This window comes from Carassius carassius, chromosome 35 (assembly GCF_963082965.1).
Source record: "Carassius carassius chromosome 35, fCarCar2.1, whole genome shotgun sequence".
Taxonomy (NCBI): Eukaryota; Metazoa; Chordata; class Actinopteri; order Cypriniformes; family Cyprinidae; genus Carassius; species Carassius carassius.
The window spans coordinates 6,386,490-6,404,348 of NC_081789.1; the positions used below are offsets into that span (position 1 = coordinate 6,386,490).

The 17,859-nt window shown below is 38.3% G+C and overlaps 1 protein-coding gene across 5 annotated transcripts in view; it reads right to left on the reverse strand.

Moving 5' to 3' along the window:
- dpp6a (dipeptidyl-peptidase 6a) overlaps positions 1-17,859 on the reverse strand; it is a 474,280-nt gene that overhangs the window by 150,937 nt on the left and 305,484 nt on the right. The window lies entirely within an intron of this gene.

A 17,859-nucleotide genomic window follows, 5' to 3' on the forward strand; every position in this document is an offset into this window, starting at 1 on the left:
GCCACCTGCTCAACCTCTTGTCTGTAAGCAGACTCATCACCGTCCTGGATGAGGCCGATGACTGTAGTGTTGTCTGCAAACTTCAGGAGCTTGACCGAGGGGGCTTTAGAGGTGCAGTTGTTGGTATACAGTGAGAAGAGCAGAGGGGAGAGAACACATCCCTAAGGGGCACCAGTGTTGGTGGAGCAGCTGTTTGACATGAATTTCCCCAGTCTCACTAACTGTTGCCTATCTGTCAGAAAGCTGGTGATCCACTGACAGATAGAAGAAGGAACAGAGAGCTGGGTCAGTTTGGTCTGGAGGGTTGTTGGGATAATGGTGTTAAAAGCCGAACTAAAGTCCACAAACAGGATCCTCACATAAGTCCCTGTTTTGTCCAGATGTTGCAGGTTGAAGTGCAATCCCATGTTGATTGCATCATCCACGGACCTGTTTGCTCGGTAAGCAAACTGCAGGGATCCAGTAAGGGTCCAGTGATGTCCTTCAGATAAGCCAGAACCAGTTTTTCAAACAACTTCATGACGACAGACGTTAGAGCCACAGGTCTGTAGTCGTTAAGTCCTGTTATCTTGGGTTTCTTTGGAATGGGGATTATGGTGGAGCGTTTGAAGCAGGAAGGCACTTTACACAACTCCTCCTCATCTGTTGAAGATCTGTGAAAAGATGGGGGCAGCTGGTCAGCACAGATTTTCAGACAGGCTGGTGTAACACCATCTGGGCCTGGTGCTTTTCTTCTTTTGTTATTCCTGAAGACCTGGCGCACATCATCATCTTCACAGATTTGAAGAGCAGGAGGTATGAAGAGGGGGATTGCAGGAGGTGTTAATGGTTGTGTAGGGAGATGGTCAGAATGGGTGTTGGGGGTTTCAAATCTACAATAAAACTCATTCAGGTCGTTAGCAAGTTGTTGATTAGCCTCAGTGCAATGGGATGGTGTCTTGTAGTTTGTGATGGCTCTCAGTCCTCTCCAGACTGAAGTTGAGTCGTTGGAAGTAAACTGGTCTTCCAACTTTTCAGCGTAGGTCTTTTTAGCCACTCTAATCTCTTTGTTCAGTGTGTTCCTGGCCTGATTGTACAAGACTCTGTCCCCATTTCTGTAGGCATCCTCTTTGGCCCGACGAAGATGTCTGAGTTTTACTGTAAACCATGGCTTATCATTGTTGAATGTTAAATAAGTCCTGGTAGGAATGCATATATCGTCACAGAAACTAATATAGGATGTTACAGTCTCTGTGAGTTCATCCAGATCGGTGGTAGCAGCTTCAAAAACACTCCAATCAGTGATGTCAAAACAAGATTGTAAATCCTGCTCTGTTTCGCTGGTCCATCTCTTCACAGTCCTTACTACAGGTTTAGCAGATTTAAGTTTCTGCTTTTAGGATGGTATAAGATGAACCAGACAGTGATCAGAACGTCCCAAAGCTGCTCGTGGATCAGAGTGATATGCATCCTTTATTGTGGTGTAACAGTGATCCAGTATATTACTGTCTCTGGTGGGACATGTAACATGCTGTCTGTATTTTGGCAGTTCACGGGAGAGATTGGCTTTACTAAAGTCCCCAATAATGATTAAAACGGAGTCTGTGTGTTGTTGTTCTGTCTCTGTGATCTGATCAGAGAGTTTTTGTAAAGCTGAGCTCACATGCACTTGTGGAGGGATGTAAACACTCACCAGAATGAATGAGTGAAACTCCCGCAGCGAATAGAACGGCTTGCAGTTGACAAACTGCATTTCTAGATCAGGACAGCACATCTTCTTTAACACAGTTACATCTGTACACCACCGGTCATTGATGTAAAAGCATGTCCCGCCGCCGCGCGATTTCCCCGTTGATTCTGATTCGCGATCCGCTCTAATCAGCTGAAAGCCCGGCAGATGGAGCGCGCTGTCCGGTATGGCGTCATTCAGCCAGGTTTCCGTGAAACAAAGAGCAGAAGAGTGTGATAAATCCTTATTTGTCCAAGAGAGCAGAAGGAGCTCATCTGTTTTGTTAGGTAGAGAGCGGAGATTTGCCAGATGGATGCTAGGCAACGGCGTTCGAAATCCGTGCTTCCTGAGTCTGACTAGCGCTCCCACTCGCTTTCCCCGTCTGCCCGTCCTGAAGCGTTTGATCAGCGCCGCTGCTCCTCCGATAACAATGTTCAGTAAAACATCTGAATAATTGAGGAATCCCTGAGGAACCCCAGTGAGCAGATGATATGCTTTGAATACCTTCTCTCCCCAAGCCACCCTGAAAGACCTACCAGTGAGATTGGATTCAAACCAGTGTAGTGGAATCCCTGTGAGGCAGGGATTTTTTATCCTAATGAGAATATCCTAATTAGGGCTGGGCAATATGGAGCAAAAAATATGTCTCGATATATTTTGCTATATCTCGATATTCGATATATATCTCGATATCTTTACAGGAAAAATAATCCCCCAAAAACTACTGTAAAAACAAATATGCCAAATATTACATGTTTAGGACCCTTTGAAATGTTTTATTTTTTTCTTCACCATATGTTTTATTGTTATCTAATTCTGTGTTTAAGCAAGTGTAATTACTTAAATGCATAAAAACAACTTAATTTGTTACATTTTTTTTTCTTAAAATAGCCTTATGTGAAATGTTTTTTCCCCTCTGAAATTCTGTGTATTCACATTTTTCTGGTTATCAACTGAAGGCATAAAACATTCATTTAATTTATCTTTTAATTATTGAAAATTAAGCAAACTTTATTTTTTGGTAAACGAAGGGGATTTACTATTAAAAATAATAAATGGAAGAAATGTTGTGTGATTATTCCTTAAATTATGTTCGTTTCATTTTAATAGTAGTAGTAGGCTTTCTACATTCTGCTGAACAATAGGCTAGTGATAGATTTCTGGCAAATATTTTATTTTGACGGATTTACCTTTACAGTTCTGTGTATGTGATACTACAGTCTATGATGTGATATGACGCTAGTTTTACTCAAATCAAACGGTCAGAAGTGACTCTCAGTCCAGTTCTGGAGATGTTGTTCATGTGTTCACATCTTTATTTAGTGAGAGGACAGAAGCTGAAATCACCGGAGCGTCACGCGCGCTTCCGGGTGTGTAATAAAACGAAGAAGCGCTTCTGCTCCATTCATTAACACAGACACGCAGAACATGCACGATTCATATTTAAATAGACTTTTCCGGCTTAATATTTGTAGATATTAGTCCATATCGCGATTTGATGTGAGTGCAATGATCTACTTTTGATAATTAATTTAAAATTTGACAAATTCCGTGACATTCCACGTTAAACTGTAAATTCCGTTTTTATGACTGGATTTCGCGATTCCGTCCGCGTTTTCTGCATCGCGGAAATCATAGGGCCCTACAGTAGACATCTGCCTGCTGTTCGCCCGATGCCTTAAAACTGATGTATCTCCATATAATGGAACCAGTTGTCTTTTTTAAATACTAGTTCTGCAGCCTCCGGGCTGGTTGCGGACGCCGCCATATTTATGAGACAACACGCGAGGGGAGAGGAAACAAAATCAAGGAGGCGGGGGGCGAGCACAGCATAGAGAAGACAAACAAGCAAAGTGGCGGAATCAGAATTAAATATAAACAATATATCGATATATACGATGTGTCAAAATCCATATCGTGTTTAAAAAATATCTCGATATATTTTAAATATCGAGATATCGCCCACTCCTAATCCTAATGATAAATATCCTAATGATTTTTGGCTACAAATATACCTATAAAGAGTGCAGAAAAATGCTAAAGCAGTGAAGCTAAGACTAAATAAATTTAAACAATGCAATGTTTATTAGAAACCTCATGATCAACTATTTTATTTAAGATCTTGTTGATGACAGAAGCCCAAATTCCAGGGAAGTACAGTCTTTTTGTGTGTTTGTTGTACTTTAGCTATTGTTATTGTTATTGTTATTTTCAGTTAGACACCATGCAAGCTAGCAGCACTATTAAGATAGGTCTGGGTTTTGTAGTCTATTTGCTTCATTCCAGTCACGTCATTGTCATATGAGGGAAAGCTAAGTATATATTAGGTTATGTTTTAACCTTGATCCATCCTGTGTACTTGTACTGAGCTGTATGTACTATGCTCTATGGCACACTGGATTAAAGTGTAAACTGCATCACCCTGCTTGTGCCATTCTGTTGGACTGTTTATATATGTGATTCAGAGTGTGGGCACACAGGGGCATTTCCCAAAGCGCTTCCTGACACAGCACCTCAGGGAACCATGGTTACATATATTACATGGGACGTTCTTCTTGATAGCAGTAGCTTGTTACTGGAAAAGTGTCTGTCATGCTCCTAAAACATGTAGTTCATTTAGTTACTTCTTTTAGCTGGTTACTCTCCAACACTCTCCAACTACTGAGCAGGAAAACTACAGGTTGTGTGTGTGAGAGAGAGTGTGAGCGAGTTCTGCAGTGAGTATTTGTGGAAAAACAGTTGCTGACAAGGTTTCAAAATAAGAGTCTGCTGACATGGGTCCCAGCAGCATGATGCAAAAACAAAAACTGTTCGCCCGACGCCTTAAAACTGATGTATCTCCATATAATGGAGCCAGTTGTCTTTTTTTAATACTAGTTCTGCAGCCTCCGGGCTGGTTGCGGACGCCGCCATATTTATGAGACAACACGCGAGGGGAGGGGAAACAAAATCAAGGAGGCGGGGGGCGAGCACAGCTCTTATTTGGAAACCATGATGCAAAAACACTATCTCATTAAAGCCACAAAAATAGACCTGTATGAACACAATTACGCATTCAGCAGAGTTATGCTCACCAAATATCTCACTAAGCTTCTTTCTCTCTCGCTCTCTCAGGGCTGTTTATCCAACCCTTCTTCTTCACTATGGAAAAATAAATAAATAAATAAATATTTCCAGAGGAACGATTAAGAAGAAGTTATAAATTGTGCTTGAGAGACTGTTTACACCTAACTCTCACAGAGTCTGTATCAGCCTGTTGCCAACATAATACTTAAATAAAAAATAAAATACATTAAGAGTTTAATTTCAACAATTTATGTACTGTAAGTATCATTTGTTGTAATGAAATTACATTACATGGCAGCAATTTGTTGGCCATTTGCCATCCTGCTCTCAAGATATATCAGTAGACATATCAGACTTTTCCTCTTATGGATGCCGGCACCAACACAAAGCTACTTAAAGAGACAGTTCACCCCTACAATTTTATTTCTGTCATCATTTACTTGCTCTCAAACCTGTTTGGGTTTATTTCTTATGTTGAACATAATAGATACATTTTCGAAGAATGTGGGTAACCAATCAGTTGATGGATATGGATAAATCTAACAGCTTATCACAAAGTAGATATACTAGAGGTAATGCTAAATAAAGATCTGGAAATGAGATTAAAGGGATACTCCACCCCAAAATTTAAATGTCATTAATCACTTACCCCATGTCGTTCCAAACCTGTAAAAGCTTCATTCGTCTTCGGAACACAACTTAAGATATTTTGGATGAATACCAGGAGGCTTGTGACTGTCCCATTCACTGCCAAGTAAATTACACTGTCATAGTCAAGAACAGTATGAAAGACATCGTCAGAATAGTCTGTCTGTCATCAGTGGTTCAACCGTAATGTTATGAAGTGACAAGAATACTTTTTGTACATGAAGAAAACAAAAATAATGACTTTATTCAACAAATCATCTCCTCTGTGTCTCTTCACATCACTGTAGTGCCGTTTTGGAGAATATGATCTAAACGCAGGCAGCGTACACGTCTTCCATGTCAGCCGCACCACAAAGATGCGCTTTTTCATTCAAATTAAAGCTTAAATACACGTTGAAAACATATTCCTGTGTCACAGCTGACACAGAAGTGCGTACACTGCATGCGTTCAGCCAAGGGCGTAACTTTGGGTCTACCATTGGGGGGGTTAAATTTATTAATTAATTTATTTGTTGAATAATTTTCTTGTGTAAAAGATTGCATGCTAATTTGCATAATTATGCAATCCCCCCCAAAAACGGGTGACTGTATCGAAGCAAACAGCAACTTAAGATACAATTCAGTGACAAAACAAATCATCAGCTAACTCAGTGTTTCTCAAACTTTTTCTGCCATTCCCCACTTCGGAGGTAGGAAAAGGGTTCCGAGCCCCACCTGTCCTCAATCACCCCAACAAAATTTTAATAAACTAGGCTTAAAGTTTAACTGTTAAAATGTGTTTTATCAACATCACATTTTAAAAACTGAACATCAAATAACAGCATTAAAACTTTCAAATAGAGAAAATTAAAGTGGAATTATATTATCACTTTGCATGAAATAAGACTCAAAAGTAGATAAAAAAAAATTGTGTTTGCATTTAGCCTCTGATAACATCAAATTCAGAAACTGAGAAAATATGGACTAACGTTAGTTGTGCTTTGATTCATTTTGTCACTTTGCAAACTCCATGCAAAAAGAAAATAATAATAATAATCTCAAATTGAGCCGGAGGTGGTAAATTCCTAATAATGTACGTATTTTTCTTTTTTTAGGTATTTTAATAAGATAGATACGTTGCGCATATAGCTCAACTAACGCGATCCTTATAAAGGTGTTTGAACAACAAAACACATCCACTTGCACATATTTCACAATCGGAATATCAGATATATCCTGCTATAGCTAACAAATTTGTGAAATTTTGAATAAAAAAGGAAATAAAAGCAGATCAACAGTCATTCAGCGCCATTGTGGCTGCGGTGTGACAAGCAATGAATGACGCGTCTCCATGGGAACCATAGTGATACTACGATCGATAACGGTCGCCTTGAAAAACTTTTAAACTTACTGTGAAAAGGTTAAGTAAGTAAACTTACATTTAAATTTGTCTTTGTTTTCTTTTGAGTATATGGTCAATAAATAAAGGAATTAAAAAGATGGGCACAAAGCCTGTTTGTCATGTCTCTATTCCCCACACTTAGAGTGAAGTGAAGTGACATTCAGCCAAGTATGGTGACCCATACTCAGAATTTGTGCTCTGCATTTAACCCATCCGAAATGCACACACACACACAGAGCAGTGAACACACACACACACACACACACACACACTGTGAGCACACACCCGGAGCAGTGGGCAGCCATTTATGCTGCGGCGCCCGGGGAGCAGTTGGGGGTTCGATGCCTTGCTCAAGGGCACCTAAGACGTAGTATTGAGGGTGGAGAGAGAACTGTACATGCACTCCCCCCACCCACAATTCCTGCCGGCCCGGGACTCGAACTCACAACCTTTCGATTGGGAGTCCGACTCTCTAACCATTAGGCCACGACTTCCCCCTAAGGGAAGAGAAACGCTGAGCTAACTTAACAGGTACCTCCGTTTGGTCAGGATTTTTCTTTTCTTTTCTTTTTTTTTTCTTTTTTTGGCTGGTGTCGACAAACAATGAAAAATCGTTATCTGGCTGCCTTTCAGTGTCCTTTTCATCTTTCCGTCAGCTTTCTACAACCATTCATCCCAGCGACTGCGCAAAATAGTGAACAAACTTGGTAGAGAAAGCTGGTTGGGTAATACCAAGTAATCGGTGCGGTGGGTACATTACAGATTATTTAAAATGTGATACTATCTTTCTTGCTGGCAAATGAAATTAATAAAGAAAATGAACAGTGCAAACTTTAACCCCCGTGTAAATTACGCGCATGCGTTCAGCTCATATTCTCCAAAATGGCGCTACGGTGATGTGGAGGACACAGAGGAGATGAATTGTTGATTAAAGTCATTATTTTTGTTTTCTTCATGTACAAAAAGTATTCTTGACTATTCTGACGACGTCTTTCATACTTTTCTGGACTTTGACAGTGTAATTTACTTGGCGGTGAAGGGGACAGTCACAAGCCTCACAGATTTCATCCAAAATATCTTAAATTGTGTTCCAAAGATGAACAAAGCTTTTAAAATTGTTAACAAGTGTTTCTTCTTTTAAAAGAATATAATTAAAAAAAATAATAATTCAACCCTGTCATTATTTATACAGTATACAGGTGCTGGTCATATAATTAGAATATCATCAAAAAGTGACATGAGACAAGTCACTGGAGCACATGGCACCAAACAAACACAACACTCACAGAAGACAGTGGAAGAAAGACAGAGGACTGTGACAAAAAAGTAATAATATTTTCTAATATTTTTGGCCATATTTCACAGCCCTAATGTAGAACCACCATTCATACTGTAGAGAAGTCCGCTATCTTGTTTGACTTAAAAAAGGCTTGTCACATCCCAGTAATGTGTATTTTGTATCTCATTAAATAGAGGCAAAATTTAGGGAAGAGTATTTAAGTAAATGTAGGCCTAAATCTAAAATAAAATCATTTTAATATTGCTGAGATTAGATTGGCTATTCGATCCATTGGAGTGCTCAGTGTGCAGCTGCTGCAACACTAATAATGTGAGCTACTGAGGCGAAACCTTCCAAACTGGACAGAAATGCTTTTCGCACCATGTCTTCGCTCAAAAAAGTTGGCTTCTTCCTTTAATTTCTATGAGTAATTCACATTAAACTGAGAGTGGAGGCTGAGAATGAATGCTAGATTGCCATCCAATTTAATGTCTGGCGGCACATCAATCAAAAATTCTGATTTCACAGAGGCAATATCTGCCCGAGGCAGTAGTCTGCTTTATACGAGAGGGATGTGTCGTCGAAGAACATTAGGCAGAGGTATGATGGTGATATTTAGACAGTGTACTATACGTCGCTATTAGAGAAAGGGCACAAAATAGCAAGAAATTACTTTGGATATTGTATCTATTACATCCTCATCTAGTGCCCCTCATCTCTCCTATCTGACTGTCTGCCTGTCAGTGTCTGTAGGGATGACAGCCACACAGGCGGTAGTAATGTGATTTCCACCTCATTTTAAGTTAATTTTACATTGATTAATGTCTTTTGAGAAGGCAGTAATAGTATTTAAAGGAATAACACAGCTTGGGGTGCCTTGCAAGCGAGATTACATCAGCAGATAACATTTCAGCTATGTAGTGCTAAAACACTGCAAAGTAACTACGTTATGGTGTGGCTCTGGAGTTCCAGCAGGTGTGCAGCGCTGCCACGCTGAGAACAGTTGGCTGAGCGCTTTCAAATTCATTACCTGAAAGGCTGTCAGAAGTCTCTCAGTGTACAGTAGTTCACTTCCTCTCTCCCTGACTCTAAAGCGGCCGTATGCTGCAGATGATTGGGTTATGGCAAGCAGCCATATGAATTTTGGATTAAGGTCCTCTTTAAATTCTCTCTCATACAACTCTGCTGACCCCTCTTCCTCAATGACGTTGCAGAGGGATAAAAGGAAAGGGCCATGGTTGGATCAAGGAAATGTTACAATGACACATTATTTTCACAGGCTGTTCCTCTGCAGTCTTGCTACATGGTGGTTTATTTTATGCGATTTCAAAAGTGTGGACTTACTGGCTTTTGCATTATTAGCTTCAAAAAGTAGCAGAGCAAAAGACCCTGTGAAATTCGACCAATTTTACAAAGAAGGTTTTAGACTCTGCTTATAAACGTTCTGGTCAAAAGTGTTCAGATTGCCCCCCTCAGTGTATTTCGTAATTTTAATGTGACCTGCAGTGTTTTACCAAATATCAGAGAGAATCCTCACACTCATTGGTTAACGTCTCTGAAGACATGCTAGGAGCTTAGTGTTGTTTTGTGATCCCTCCGAAAACCTCGTTGCCTAGATGGCCATCAGGACAAAACCACGTGAACCAGATTGTCCTCTGCACAATCTGACCGCAGCCCAGGTTTAAACTGCCAGTTTTGTATGGCCAGAGGAGAACAACACACTATTTCAACACACTAATTTCACATTTTACCCATTAACCTGCTCCCCCCATTTTGGGACTCAGAGCTGAAAATTACCTACCTAACTTAAAATGGTAACAGTTCCTGATAAAAGTGTACTACACACACAATTTATATGAATCTTAATCTTTGGAAAAAAGATACTTTAGGCTTTACTACCCATCATCCAGAGTTGATGATCAAAAAGATAAAAAGTTATAGACACTGAAGTGCCTGAAAAAAAAAAACAGATGACAGGTGTATCACAGCTTGCATCTCGAGCTGTCACACGAGAGCACCAGAATTCAAATGGTTGTCTCATTCTGTTTGTGATAAAACCACGTTTTTTACTACCAAGATGCAGTTTTTTGAGCACAAGTTATTGCCATAACAGATACAAAGAATAACTCTCCAAGAGGAAAAGATATGTAAACAATGGAATAACCATCCATATTACAATGTGATTGTTTTGTTGGACTAAATGTGCTCTATGAGGCTTAGACCTTTAGAATGATATATAGTTTGTCAAGATTATGTCCCTTTTCATTTAATCTATTCGTAAACATTGACAAGTGCAAAAAAAAAAAAAAAAACATTCAGAGCTCCGGCGTCCAGGTGCGGGTTAACAGGTTAATACTGTAAAGCTGCTTTGACACAATTTGCATTGTAAAAAACGCTATATAATAATGGTGACTTGACTTAAGAGTGAAGATTAGACAATGAAACACTTATTATTGTGCTTTACCAGTTGTGACAAAGAGTAAAGCAGTACAAGTATGGATGAAGAAGCAGAAAAGGTCTGAAGACAGAAGAAAGAAAGCACTGGTATTACATTGAGAATGCAGAATTGATGATGGTGACAATTGTGAGTAGCGAAGCCCAAGATGCTTCTTTATTTTGGACAGGTAAGGGAATTAATTACTGTGTAAAGCATTCTAGTATTAGTGACATTTACATTTATTCATGAACACCGCAACATAATAACCCCATAAATTATGGTTGTAATTCAGGCTTTAAAATGTTAATCTAGGGTTAAGAAAAGTGTGAAAGTCCTTTAAAAAGACATGTAACAAAAATTTCAAACCAACATCCAAGTCTGAAATGCTTTTACCGGCACTATAAAGAACCAGGTAATGGAGCAAACAGTCTGGGCCAAAGTTCTCTTACCTAGTCATTACTGCAAACGATGCATGCTTGCTTTTTAACCTTCGGGATTTATGCACTGCAAGATCAAAACTCCATCCGAGTGAATCCCGAGAGTAATAAAAGACTTGATGGAATGCTGTTTCATAAGCAGCTAGAGACTTCAACAGGCCAAAGCTTTACACAGCTCAGTGAAGCCATATGCCATATGTCGTCTCTCCGTAGAGGTGCTGAAAAAAGACAAATCCCCTTAAAAAAAGACTGTAATGCAGTCATCGATTTTACCAGCTACAGAGCCAACCACCTGCTAGTTTATTATATTTTAATACTGAATTTGTACTGTATTGCATATTTCTGTCTGTCCAATGTAGGAAGGACTGTATTACTGTCTCTTACTAATTAAATTAAACATGAAACATCTGTATTTGAGACACCTGGGAAGGGACTAAATGGTGTATTCTTAATATGTGGCCCAGCAGCAACGTGTTAATGCAATGTGACTAGTTGCAGTTTTCTAAAACTTTCAGGAAATCACTTTGTGCCATGGCTATGGCAACTTTGATCTAGTGGAACAAGTGCATTAGACCTTGCAGATGCCTTGAGGACTTGTCCACATACAAGTGTATTGCACGGCATTACAATGGGTTTCATTCATTAACAGCTGGCGCTTTTTGTGCAGTTCACAAATGGCACTTTCTGATACAAGTGTAAATTACTAGCAATCACCAACGGCTGGGGGCTCAGCATGTTTCACCTTCTGAGACGACGCAAGGCAGCACTTATCCCAATGACCCACAGAGCAGCCAATGGCATGAGAACTGGCTCTAATGCATGAAGGAGGGGAAATGCAAGTGAGAGTGCAAGTATAGAAGAAAAGAAGTCAACGTGTTGTTCCTGAGATGGGCATAATCTCTCCTCCTGGCACATTATGACTTCAGCCCCGCCACAGAAACTTTAACACCCACCTAAGGGCTGGCTTATTTGATCTCAACAACAAGCACAAAAATCGATCCAGCTCCAAGTATAATCCTCGCCACGACCATAAAGTCAGACACTTTCCCTCCTTTATAAGCAACATGCTCTATTTCCAGTCGCTGAACAATGGGTTGGCTTTGAGATGGTGGCTATCGATGAAGCAGTGCACTGGAGAACAGAGAGTCATTTATTCATTTTTAATGATCCCTAAGTAAGCAATATCTCATTAAAAATACACAGAGGGAACAAGGTGTGTCTCCAAATCTATTCTTTTAATGCAACCTTGATCATTATACTGCCAAATATAGGGCCAGCCATTTAATTCCCTTGCCTGGTTATTTAGTCATAATTGGGGGTTTATTGATTCCCAGCCTGTCGTCATGGCTGAGGTGACCTTTTGTCTGAAAATAATTGCTCCATTAGAGTCTTTATAGAGGCTCCTGTTGAGGGCCTCACACAATTATCTGACATAAGAATAACGGCCAGATATGAGCTGACCCTCTTTAGATATGACAGAGTTGCTATTTTCTTCCCAGTCTTGAATTGAGTTTGTGCAAAGAAAGAGAGAAAGATGGAAAATGAAAAGGAATGATGGCAGAGTGAAATAACTTCCTATTGATAGCTTGGATGTAAAGTCCCCACGTTAGCGCAGGAAATGGGGTCATTGAAGTAAAGCTACAGTATGTTAGTGAATTACAGATAAATTTGGGGGAGGCGGGGGGTCACCTGAGTGCATGAGTTTATTTGTAATCAAACGGCCATTTAGACTAAGCCATTTAGAATTGAAATCAGGCAGAATGAGAGGGCTTTGTCATCAAATTTCTATTTTAGAAACGGTTTCGTTTTTTGCGATGTCTAGGCTGGAACAACATACAAACTATATGACAGTATATAATCTCAGGTTATTATGTGCTTTATTCAAAGTTAAGAATGTCTAATGTGAGTTTGAATATCATTTGGCGTATAGCCATACTGAAAGCAACAATGGATATTTTACCTCAGATATTGAAAATAAATGTAAACAAATATGTAGTCCTACGTTAAAACTGAGAACTCAATGCGAACCAACAAGCATATTCCATAACAAAGATGGTATCAGTCACTCGACACTTAATAATGTTAAAAAGGTTTAATATTTATTAATTAGATTATAAATGTATACATTTTGTTGCGAGTGCAGTGTGCTTTCAGAGAGAGCCCGACCAAACACGCTTCTGATTGGCTGTGGCATTTGATTGAATCTGTCACGCTGCATTGTTGTGGTGCATCTGGTGTGGACACCCAAATTGCTTGTCACTGGAATCTTGTTGTGTCATGTGTAGTTAGGACATGGTGTTAAACTGAATAAAAGTATTTATAATAAAAAAAAGAAAAAACTCACTGACCCCAAACTTTTGAATGTTTGTTATTGTGCATGTAGAACACCAATACTGTACATACAATCCATTCAAAATCATTTTCGCTATAAACAATCTGTAAAAAAAAGATGAAAAAGTTAGTTGCCTAAAGAGTTTTTCTCTTGTCTATCTATCGTGCTCCTTTCTTTTTTTACACTCACGCTAGACCTGAATGGAACTGAGAGGCTTTTAGCACCCAGTCAACCTCCATGCAAGACTCCCAAAACCATGTACAAAGATCTACGGTTGAATAATTAAACACAAAGATAAAACATACTTTCTTCCACTATCACCTCAATTCATCCTTTATTCTGGTCTAAAAGCATTTCAAAACAAAGGCATAACCAGTTAGAAAATATGGAAAAATTCTGACTGCCTCATCTGAGATGTGTTCACTAGTGGCAATTCAGGACAGCACAAGGTCAATTTTTAATTAGTATAACAACTTCCATGTCATTCAAAAGGGCACCAACAAATAAAATCAAAGTGACTGTGATAACACCGATCACAGCTCTGTAGTCTGAACCTCATTTGAACCTTGGTGTCCTCAAGGGAGGAGATCCTGTTAAGGCCCATATACACCAAGCCGACTTCAAAGAACTGGCTGCGACCAAAGCCGACGGTGTTGTCGCCTTGCGTCAGCAGCGTCGAGGCAAAAAGCTGAGCTGGAACACACCGCACAGACTACAGCCAACGGCAAACTAACATGTGCGCTCTGCGCATGCGTGAGAAGAACGACCTGTTCATATTAGCAGCTATTAATAGTATATATTCGTCATTCAAAAGGAGAAACCGAAACAAAGATATACGAGATAAACGCAGATATACGAAATGTAAACAAAGCAGTGCTTGCTTACCATTTTGAATATAAGTAAAGTTGATAACTTTAACCAATTTATGCGGCTCATGCTGTTATGAAAACATTCACATATTAGAATGATTGGGAAAGATCATGTAACATTTGAACAGCCTTCTGTCTGACTTGTTTGCTAAACTAAACATTAAATCAGAGCTCTCACTCTCGCCGACGACCCTGGGCAGATTCAACATGTTGAATCGAGCAAACTGTTATGAAGAGCCCGACGAGTGGAACACACCAAACAAACTAGCTCGACCATTGCTCACTGATGGCTTAGTGTGTCCTGGGCTTTATAGGTGACATTGCAAACTTCACTGGATATAAAAACCGTGATATTTATTATCTAATTCAAGAACTTCCAAAAGAGCTTTATAAATTGGCATGTGACTGTGACCCCCAGCTCCACTCTCTGCCTCATAGATAGCGGTGTGGTGTTTGAAGCCTGTCATATAATATGCATTTTTGGGCCTTTAAAATTCTGCTTCTATGAGACTCAGATGTGGCACGCAAGTCAAAGCCGAGAGCAAACTCCAGCTCACTAGCCATTATATTTTTTCACCCTTAATGCTGTCTGAGGAGAAGTGTGACAGTGAGATCTCCTATTAGTCTTCCGAATGAGCTCAATATGCTGTGAAAGAAGGAGGGAGAGAGAAAGAGAGAGAGAGAGAGAGAGAGAGAGTGCGAAAGAGAGAGAGAGAAACGTATGTCTGAGATGCAAGGCTAAAGACTCAAAGCTCCAGAGCTAGGCAGTGGTTTCAAAAGAAGTATTTACTCTACTGTTTTATCATTTCAAACCTAATCAAAAGCCTTCTGTGATATACTTTACATGCAAAGTTTGCAACTGCTATCTTTCTTTAAAAATAATAACACTTACAGTACTTTGAAACTTCTTCATCTTTCAAAGAAAAAAAAAAAGGGGTTATGGATGTATGATTATAGTTTTTTTTTTTTCTGTCACAACATAACCCAACCCATTTTTTCTAACCCAACTGACAAATGTTAATAATATTAACAATATTAATATTATTATTATTATTATTGTCAGGGGTGCACATAAGTTTTTCAGCTTGATTCTCATAAGCTCACCTGAAAATTTGGTATGGTCCTCAGACACTGCAAATGTCCAAGTGTGAACCATTAAATATAACTATAAAATAATACATTAATAATATTGATATTAATAGTATGGCACTTTATTTAGTTTTTTGAAAATATAATTATCAAAATATTATCAAAATAATAAAAGTGTGATATTATTATAGTTTAAAATAAAAAGGGAGTTTTCAATAAAATACAATGATATTATATTAAACTTAAAAATAAAATGCTAACATTTAGTATAATAAACAAATGTAATATGAGTTTTCATTATTATCATTATCATTATTACCAGACTTAAAATCAGCAAGCTTTTGTTTTGGTGGGTCACCGACAGTTAAGTATACGTGCTGCTGGGTTTGGCATTCCCGAAGAGCATCAGTTAATGAAATGTCATTAAATGTTTTGCATTGTGCTTTGGAAACAGTGCAGATAACATGGTTAGTTTGAATAGAAATCTTTACAGTTTGTTGATCTAAAATGGCAATGTGCATTAACAGCTGTCAACCATGTCAGTATGCAAATGAGCAAAAACTTATTTACACAGCACAGTTTTTATTTTGGTCGCACATGCGCACCTGTGTACCACTTTTGTGCACCCCTGATTATTATTCATATGTTTTTAATGACCAATATATATATATATATATATATATATATATATATATATATTATATATATTAGTGCTGTCAACGTTAACGCATTAACGCATGCGATTAATTTTTGTCTGGTTTAACGTGTCAAAATATTTAACGCAGCATCCGTATTTTCTGCCATCCGTTGGCTAGCTTTACATTATATGATCACGCTCTTATTCATTTAAATGCTTTTAAACATTTCAAGCGCGGCAAGACAAAAGAGAATGCGCTGTCTGTGAATGCCCTTATGTGACACACACACACACACAATGCATAGACAGGGCGCCAGAATCCAGTTCTCTTAAGCGCTTGAACTAACAATAAACATCCCAAAGTGCCAGTTTTGTCGATTATCCTCATAAGAGCAATCTTAAATGATTTATATAAAGTCTAAAATGAACAAAAAGAGTTGTGAGAGAATGAGGCGAGATCCATAGACAGTATATAAACGGTGAGATCCGTGTGTCTGTCTGCTCTTAAAGGGACAGCAGCCAATAAAGCTTCCTGTCAGTAAAGTTAAAAGAACAAAGGGAACAGAGAAAATGACTCGCTGCTCTTGACTAAATTACTTTTGTAGCTTCAATAAGGATTAACTATTTAATTTATAGTTTATGCAGTGCAGACTGCATATAACTTTGATAACTTTATTAAATTTCTGTATATTTCCTAACTGTTAAGACAGGAAGGGCAGGAGTAAACATGACATTTATTATGGGTTTATGTTAGCATTGTTTTAAGTTTACTTAAATTAAAAACTGTTATATTTTTGAAGCCTAATAATAAATGTAAAAAAAAATTTAAAAAAAATCAGTAGCTGTATTAATATCAGTAATACTGGCCTTCATTCATAAAAAGATGTCATTTAAACAAGTATTTAAATTTAACTGTGAAATTATTACATTAAAAATATATTAAAAACATACAAAAAATTTCTTTTTTTATTGCGATTAATTGCGATTAATCACAGAAAAAATGTGTGATTAATCTAGTTAAAGTTTTTAATCGATTGACAGCACTAATATATATATATATATATATATATATATATATATATATATATATATATATATATATATATATATGTGTGTGTGTGTATATATGTGTGTGTGTGTGTGTGTGTGTGTGTGCGTGTTGTGTTTTTATGCCATGTACAGAAAAAATATTCCAGAACACAGTTCAATAGTGAGCCAGTTGTCTTCTATCCAAAAACACCACTACTGTTGTCCCGTAATTCTAAGTCTTTTGTTTCACACCTCGAAGAACCAATTTAGTTGAGAAATAAAAATTAGGTAGAGAATTTTCACCCACACCCCTCCAACTTTCAGGAAAAGCTGCTTTAAATACTTGCATTGTTTGTGTGTGTATAAAGAGTGAAATAATTGGGAAATGCTACATGTGTCTTTTAGAAAAGGTTATTTATTTATTTTTATTTTTTTTGACAAAGCTGTGTGTCTAAGCCTATCTGAGCAAAAATAAATACTGGCTCTTCATCACTGTGCAAGTCCTCCATAGGCACTTAATGTCTTACTATAGCTACAGAAAATTTTACAAAACCATAACGGTTCTTCTTCACATATTGTCGCAGTATGATTATAAATGTGACTTCCTACAGTATAAAAATAGCCATTTTCAATATACATTCTGTAATTCACCTGCATCTGACATCAGTCTGAGGATCTTGCAATCCTGACTACAAACTCAAGAGTTCATTACTGTGCAGTCAGGGAAATTATAGGAAAGAGAAAGACATACACGACCCCTACGGCCAGCAGAAAGAAGACAGACAGAGCTCAATTAGAGTCATTATTAGTCATAATAAGGCAGCCTGGCTTCACAACAACACGGCTGCCATGCTCAGCGCCATCTTGTAATAGATATATCTGATGATTCAGTATCTGTTTCAAATGAAGCATTTGGCTTCACACCAATGATTGCTGGATCATGAGCC